This window comes from Pinus tabuliformis, chromosome 7 (genome assembly GCF_031772625.1).
Source record: "Pinus tabuliformis cultivar Carrire ecotype Pingquan chromosome 7, CPIR1, whole genome shotgun sequence".
Classification (NCBI taxonomy): Eukaryota; Viridiplantae; Streptophyta; class Pinopsida; order Pinales; family Pinaceae; genus Pinus; species Pinus tabuliformis.
In genome coordinates, this window is record NC_142293.1 from 919024291 (window position 1) to 919033665 (window position 9375).

Below are 9375 nucleotides of genomic sequence, written 5' to 3' on the forward strand. Positions count from 1 at the left end.
GAGGAAGCTCTCATTGTGCCTACGATTAAAACATTTTACTTGAAAATCAAAATAATAAAAATTGTTGTACATCTTCCAGTGATATGATATTAATATTAAATGAAAGTGAAATAAACACCAAACAATATTATATATCAAGCAATTGTAGGGCCCAGAAATCCAAGTTGCATAAAATCAATATATCAATTTCATTTTGAAGTGCAGACTAAGCTTTCATTATGTGGAATACAGAGATATGAGAGAATCACAATGAAAGCATTTCCCGCACCTCCGTGCTCTACACAAACTTAAAATATTAAAACATTCAACATTATTTGAACTTCATAGCAAATAGAACTAGTAAATTTAAAAATTTATTAACTACATTTTTATTATGTATTCTTCCCATATGTATGTATGATGTAATATAAGAGCTCAAAGAATAATTATTAAACACTGAGAAACCCAATTAAAATAACAACAATTGCATCGAGATTCAAATTACAATAATCATAGCCATGATTGAAATAAATACTATACACAAAACATATATCTGAAATCTAAAATTGTTCTCGACTATTCATATTCATTGTGATCAATAACATAAGATTAGATATAATATAAAAGTTAAAATAATTTCTTTGAAAACTTTTATTCTATTAATGTTTTTGGTTAACACTTAGATCCATATAATATTGTGTGAAAAACATTAAGAACCCTGATTTATGATGGAATTTGTTTATATCAACAATGAGAATGCTCAACAACTCAACTCCCTAGCTCATTCACTATGTTATTCTCACATCTTCTCTTTAACTATCCACTCCTGGATTTGGGGGAAAATAAGAAATATTTTTTCTCTAGTAAATTAAGTAAACACAATAAATTACAATTTATCTATGAAACAAATATTTTTGGGTAAACAAGAGGCATGTGCAAATGAAAGAGATTATGTAATTGAACCTACATTTATGTTTGATGTCTAAAGTAGTCATCAAAATCTTGCTACATAATTGTAAAAGTAAATGTGTTCATCCAAATGAGGACTAAGATTGGGCTCCCATGAACCATAATATGGAAAAATGTAACTACAAGATAAAACAAGAAACTGCATCAAGCAATTAGTTTAGGTGACATTAACACAATGAACAAATCTTAATAATTAAGTACTAGTAAACAGAAAATTGAATGTGCCAAGATTTATGGACACTCACAATATGTGAAAGCATATACGGTAATTTTTTGACTATCATCTATCTTTTGGATCCATGATGTCTTGAATGAATTTCTGCAACAAATATTTAATGAAATATTTCATTGGACCGATTGTAATCTCTAGCTTAACATGTTCATTGGATATCTGCTTCTCAATTTCCATAGCCTTGTTTTTTAATTGAGAAGTCAAGACAAATTCTCTTCATTAATACTAACAAAAGTAATTAGCCATTTTCTAATTTATTCTGTGGTAAAATCAATTATATCATCAAACTCTCTTGGAATTACTCTTTTAGCCTCTCTAATTCGTTTATTAGTGTATCTCTTGTAATTAATTCATAATATCATATGATGCATGGGTCGTTTAGATCTTGAAAAAATTGTACTTCCTTTAGAAATGCATCATCTCTTTTATTCTTTATACTTTCACATTCAAAAATAATGTTTTCTAGTGTGATGATTATTTTAGATTATCCATCTTTGATCAGCTTCATTTGATTATCATTTAGGAGTCCTTTGTTTTTTTTTTGTCTATATCATATAGGAAACCAAGCCTTTGACTAAAAGTAAGTAATTCATTGTTAATGAAATGATTTTCTTCCTTAACATCACTTTTAACCAAATTGAAAAACTAGTTAATTCCCCATGCTAAATGTAGCATATCAAATTTTTTTTCCGTGCATGTTCAATGATTTCTAATCTTTGGCATATATTAGTGATCCTATGATATTTTAATACATTAACGATTTTTAGAGATTTTTTAGGTCAACAGGATGTGTTAGGAGAAGAAATTGCCAATGGTGGTGTATGTATTTCCAATGGAGTCATTAACAAAGGACCCAGATTTACAACACCTTCTTGCTCTTTTATTCTTACTTTCAGTATCATGTTATTTGTTTCTTGTTGGCCAATAGACACTACAAGAGAGTTACCGATATCTTGATGTAATATCATGAGTTTGATGGATGAAACTCCAGACACATCGATATTTGTTTCTACTTTATCAATAACCTTTTTATTATGGACCTTTACTTTTTCAATTATCAAATTTTTACTTCCCTTGTTATTGTTTACATCTTGCAAAGTGACAGGGCGATCATCAAAAGTAGTGGATCGTTTGGCAAATAGCTTCATTATTTTCTGATTTTTTTTTAAACAAGTACTAACCTAATTAGGTAACATAGTGCTCTCAATTTCCTCATTAATATCTTGTTCAATGCTTCATGTTTTCGAGGGACTTTCAGATTTGGCCGATTTAGCCATGTGTGTTATGTCTGGAATGAATGTCCAAGGAGGCTCTTCGTCATCTCTGCCGCCTGATAGCTAATCGTGAATCAATTTTCCACTTGCACTATCCTTTCTCTTTCTTTGACTGGAGGATGAAATCGAAACAGTACCAGATGTGCAAGGTGGAGATTCCTGCATAGTATTTTCACCTCTTTGATTGTACTTTGTTTTTGTGTTGTTGCTCTCTTCTTCAACAATTTCTCTAGTATCCATTACCATTTCTTGATTATTTCTTGGAGCACTGTGACTCTCTTCGCTTTCCTTTGTGATCCTTGTAAACAAGTTCCCATAATTAATATTATCTAGGTGTGGAGTAAATAGACTTTCTAGATCAAAACCTCATTGGGCTTTAGGTTCTCCTAAGTTAAAACAACACAAATACTTTGCAAGCTCTACAACGTGAGCCACATTTTTCACAGTGACTTATCCAACAAAAAATGGCAAATAAATAAATAAAAACTATGTTTATGTTCAAATATAACTATCCAATGATGGTAATATCTATATACTTTGGGAACAAAATACCTATCTATAACAATTCTTGACAACAACAATGGCTTACTTTTAAACCCATAAATTTGAATAACCATGTTATTTTCTCTTTCTTCGTGTGCCCCTTTTCTCCACAGGAAAACTTGGGCTTGGGAAGATATTCATGGGGCTCTTTCTAGCTACCATGTGAATGATCTTCTTTACAAATATATCTTGGATTAGACAAAAATTTAAAGCAGCTCCCTGCTTCCACAGTATGGGATACCAAACTGCATTGTTTCTTCGTTAGAATTGAATTTAGGTTTATGGAGTAAGTCATGAAATACATAACTTGAGACAATGGTTGTTATTAGGTACACCATCATAAAGAATCTATTGATTTTTGAAAATTTGACTTACTGAAAAGCTAATTCATTTGAAATAAGATCAACTTGGTTGAATAAACAAGATTTTTTATATGAGTAATAAACGAGATAGAGAATGGATTTTGGGACATTGGTCATAGTTTCTCTACCCATCATATAGCCACAGAGCCAACACAAGTATCTAAACGACTTTATAAACAAATAAATATATAGAACAAAAATATTAGAAGGAACCTAAGAAGTTGAATGATGTTCATGTCACCTACTTGTGACTTTAGAAAACTATTTGCTTCTGATATTTTTAAGCATATATATAGTTTCAATAGCTTGAATATGCATTTGAATGCCTCTGGAGTTAGAGGAATCAAAGTCTTCTTCGTTGCTAGCATGATCCTTCTTGTGTTTGAATCAAAATTGTTTGCGCACAAATAAAATATTTCTCTGAAATCAAATACTTCTTGAACGCATGTAGCATTCACTAATCTAGTAGAAAAAATATTATCGTTATTCTTCTCTTCCAATGGAAAATTCATATATCCCTAATATGAGTCAGCCACTGAAATCTCTCATCGATAAGCACAAGTGATTTAATAGTATTAGTGCAAACAAATCCTTTCCTTCCCCTACTAGACATTTCTTCTTTGTACTTTACAAATATTCTCTTAATCGGTGATGTTTTCAATGCTATTTAAGTGTATATCTATACGCTAAATAATCACCATATGTTACTATTTTACATGTCAAATATTTTTTACAAGATGCTCTCAATAAATATCAATTCAAGATACCAAAAAAGATGTTAATGGGAAAAGTGGAAATATATCTCAAAATTTCAAAACCATCTCCTTCATTTACTTCGCACTTTGATCTTGCTTTAATATCATCCATATACATATCCTAAGTTCCGGAAGTTTATGAACCAAATTAAAAGTGAAATATTTGTGATAATGACATCTAGCATACAAGATGTCAATAATAACTTTAAGTTGAAAGGAGTACAAGGACAATCATAAAGAAATATTGTGTGGAAACCTGGGCAGTTATCTTTATTATGAAACAAGTTCAAAATTGGGCTAGCACCCACTATCATGTTGATGTTAGTTGGCTCTATTTAATAGAAATTAATTTTTTTACGTGAAATCACTTCCCATTCCCGACTACATGTCAATTCATTGATTCATTGAAAGAATGCCAAAACATATTAGTATTGAGTTAATGTCATTATTGTTGGACACAACCCTACTTGGTCCAAGTTTTGGGTCAAAGACTCTGTATTTTAAGGATCAGAGCACACGGAACCGACAAAGTTATATTCATCATGCTATGTTTTAGGGGCTTTAGGGAGGGTCAAAGCCCCTTATTTTGTAACGGGTATTGGGTATTAGTCCATTGTTTTGTCGGATCCATGGTATGTGGATTGGGGTCATGTAGTAGGTAAGTCTATATAAACAAGATGTAATACTTTGTCGAATAGGAGATAGAAGAACTAAGCATATATTGTTCATATTCTTTGTCTTTAGTTTGTAATTCTAGAGAAGGCTTTGCAACTGATTGTGCGGATGCCTTGAAGAGTCTGCATCTGAGTGCACAGACCACCTGCAGTTGGGTGCGTAGGTTAGGGAAGACCATGTATTGAAGATCCTTATTAATAAAGATGAAATTTTGGCGAAGTATTTTGTACCCTTCAATATTCATTCTCTATTGTTATTGATATCATTATGCATGTTGCTTACTGAATTATGCAAAGGAATATTGTTATGTTGTTTTCTATTATGTCTGTGCGATAAGTACCAATCTGTAATATTAATCATCAACATGAATTTATTCATGTATGCGAAGTTGTAGCAATATATAAGACATAAGTAAAAACATGGACACAACAGTGTGCATATCCCTCTAGTTGCAAAAACTTGGTTCTGCAACCTCCCATAACTACTTCTGCTGACACTGTGATCTACTTGTAGGTCGTTGCTGAAAGGGCTAGTGGTTGAGGGTTTTATTGGTGCACAACACACTCTGAACATGGGTCAAGCCCCCTTAAACCAAAAAATGGTTCCGTTTTCAGGATTGGGATGTGCTTAAGGGATATGTTTTAGCGTCCGTCAAAGAAATAAATCCAAGAGTGGGTTGAATAGAAAGAAAGAGAATTTGCGAGAAAAGAGAACAGGAACCCTTGATTATCAACTAAAGACTGGTTGCAGAAGTATATATTCAAAGAGTATTATGAAATATTTTTTGGTTTGTGTTAGTGTCAGTATTTGCATACTTCCATCAGTGATCAAAATTCCTCTTTCATATCATGTTAGTGTCCCATTTGAAATTTTTTATCATTCCACCTAGGTCATCATGCAAAAATTTATTCATTGGTGGTAGTCCAAAATAAAAAATTGCACTCCCCTCTCAAAAATTTGTATTTGTTGGCCCACCTTCAAGTGTCTTATTGAGCATCCATTGACCATAAAGGCTCATTTCATCATGTTCTATATCAGTCAAAACAAAATGAAGTTCAGTCATTCAAGGTTCCATTAGGTCACCTACATTTTATTTTCCCAAGGTCCAAATAAATCACCATCTCACTGCATAAGGTCAGCAAAGTATGAGAGTGAAACAGATAATATATTTTTCAATTAAATAAGGGTGTCCTAGCTTGTAACCATGGTTATTGAAAGTCCCAAATGTGATTTCAACAAGGGAATTTATTCCAGTTTGTAAATTTTTATTTCACAATAGATGTAATAATTTTTATTTCATTTTTGTAATTTTATGTCTATTATATGTAATAAGTCACCATTTCAACTTCCTACTCAATTCCATTGCCAGTAGTATCCAAACAAAGCTCAAAATCAAGAGTGCCAAAGCATCATCCACCTGTCAAAGAAAAAAGGTTAGAAAGTCAAAATAGAATTAGTATGAAAGTTTGAAAAGTGACATGAAACATTAGATAATGGGTTTGAAAATCACAAATCAAAACTCATTTAAGAAGAAAAGCTCTCAAAGACATCAATTCAACCTTCATTTGCACTCCTTCACTCTCAAGCCTCCTCAGCAAAAGAATTTTTTTGGATTTTAAGCGAAATTGGGCAAAATAGGGCCAGAGGGCACATTTAGACAAGGGAGGGTGCATTTGACCTGAGCGTTGTGCATTAGCCAGAAAACCCAATGCATTTTATAAGGGAGTTGCACACCTATAGTTGGAGGGCGCTTTTGACCAAGGCACTACGCGTTTCCCTGGAAAGTCCATAAATTGCCCAAAATGTGCTCCATTTGCTCCAACCATTACAATTTTCCATCAAACACTCCAGTAATGAGGTAGGTGGAAAATACATTCGTTCTTCCCCTCCAGTGTTGATCTACATATGATTTCATAGTCATTTGTTGTTTTACTTAACTAAAAACCCTAGTAACATATTTTCACTCTTAAATCACATTTCTTAGCATTCCATTACCACTCCCACCACTTAAAGACTACCTCCTATCACCTCCCTCATACCACACATCCCCATTCCCACATCATCAATCTCCTCACACCATTCCATACTTCCCACACCCACAGTCCATCTTATCATCTCCCTAGGGTTTTGACAGCAACAACTCATGACAAAAGAAGAGCACATAAGTCAAGGTGAGGAAGAAAGACAGGAGAGGAGGCAATATAAGAAAGGAGGGAGAATCATCAGACATGAGCCAACCAACACCAAAGAACTCATGGCATCTCCCATCACTGTGAAAAATTTTAATCATGTGGGTTGTTTTGAGTTTTGTGAGAAAGTGGTTAGGATTCAACATCATCCTGTATTGACTAGATTGTTCATCACTAACCTCCATAATAGTCAAGTAACACTTGCTGGTGTCACATTTACTATATCTCCTGCTATCCTAGAAGATGCCTCTGGGATCCCAAACATGGGGAATAATGGTTTAAACAAGGAGAATTGGATCATTTTTATTATAAGCCATATCTTAAACCAAGATACAAGAATGAGAGAAAGAGGACCTTTCCTTTCTCTTACCTCCTAGACAGATATATTCCCATGATGAAAATCATCATGAAGTACTTCACATGTGAGGGTAGGTTTTCCAGGCTCTATTCCTATCATATTCGGCTACTTATGCATTTCACAAGAGTCAAAATGCTCAATCTGCCCTATTATCTTTACTGGGACATTGACAAGATGTCATTTATTGCCCAAAGGAAGGATTATAATCATCAAATGCAAAGCATATTTCACCACTCCCTCATCAAAATGATAGTTCTACACCACCTTGATCAACTTAACATTGCATGGTACACTTTCATATCTAATGATATTTTCATAGTCCCACCTATTCAGCATGGCCAAGAAGCACCTTCATCTTCTCATCCATCCACCTCCATTCCTCCACCTCAACCCATACATCATCCATCTTCCTCTGATGAGTCAGCCACACCATCACCTTCATCTTGACCATCTCATGAGCCTATTCATTCACCTGGCAGAGATGAAGGCAGTGACCAAGAACACAATGAGCATGGTGAGAGCATCAAGCCTAAAAGGGTTGGTCTGGGTACCTTGACACATACTTATTAGAGAGGGAATAGGCAACTGTTTTCCCCACAGATTATGGGAGGGGCCTTGACTTCCTCATCAGAAAAATAGGTACAAAAGGGTAAGGAAAATGTTATAGAGGCAGAGATCCAGCAGCAAGAGGAAGACCTCCATGAGACAGAGCATGATTTTCAGTTAGTTGACTCAGATGAACATGATGGCAGTGAGAACATAGCCATTTTCCTCAAGGAGATAATGCACTCATAGGAGAGCTCCAGGTCAACTTGCAAAGGGCCAAATACATTATCTCATACTATGAGCAGGAGAATAGGAAATTTGAGGTCAAAAATGAGCTCATGGGGATTCAGCTTATCAAAGCAAAGAGAAAGGTTGAAAAGGCTAAGGCCTTACTTGATGAGGCATATGGACAATATGGCAAACATCTTGATGAATAGGTGCCAAGAAAAAGACCAAGGACAAGAGGCTTAAAGAGATCTTTGGAGCTAGAAAAACAAAAGGGAGGGTGAATTAGCCAATGAGCTCACCCTAAATGAGCAATTTGCAAAAATGGTGAATGAAAAAAGGTAACATTGGCTTGAGAGGGTGAACACTCATCTTGAGGGTCTCTTAGACAAGGCCAAAATGGGTATTGATATGCAGAGAAGGTTGGCTAAGTACTATGCCATGAGAAACAAAATTGCAAGAGCCAAACTCAAAATATCTCATGCAAAAATTGAATCCTTGACCAAGAAAGAGGAGAAAAGAAGGTTAGATATCCTTTCTGAAGCATCAATCCATGCCTCAAACAAATGATCAACCATCAACTCATCAATTTTGAAAATTTTTACCAAGTTTTGCAAGTTACAATTTTCTGTGTTTTTTAAAGTATTTTCAACACAATCAATATGTCAAACACACAGTGCTTAGGGTGTTGCGCTCTTTTTTGAGGCATCTGATGGACAAAAGGCCAACATTTTTGGATTCATAATGATGAGGACATGCACCTTGTGTATTTGGAGGAAAACTGGTCAGCCAAAAGGGTCAAAAACCATCAAAAAACCACCTTTCTACCTCTTTTTTGTCTTGGTCGCTGCGCCTTTACCAGTCTTGGGAGCTTGGAATTTTGATAGGGAAAATGACCTCCAAATGGAAAACTAAAGGCATATCTAGAAAGTAGACTTGAAGGGCTTTCCAGCAAGCTCTCTTAGAGAAACTTTGGACACCGAGAAGGCACCCAAAAGCAGATTTGAAGTTGGAGGGCGTGTTTGACACTGAGAGGACGTGTTTGACAAAGGAAGGGCACATTTGACAGTCTTCTCCAGTTTTCATTTTTTCTCCCCAAATTGACTTTCAGCTTTGGGAAATTTATGTTTTACTCATGTAATTTATTAATATGATGTAATTATTATGTTTTTTATTGTTATCGAGGGTAAATACATCAGTCAAATGGCCTACATGGCATGTAATGAATCAGTTTGCTAGAGTTAGGGATGACTCACTTTGACCACCCT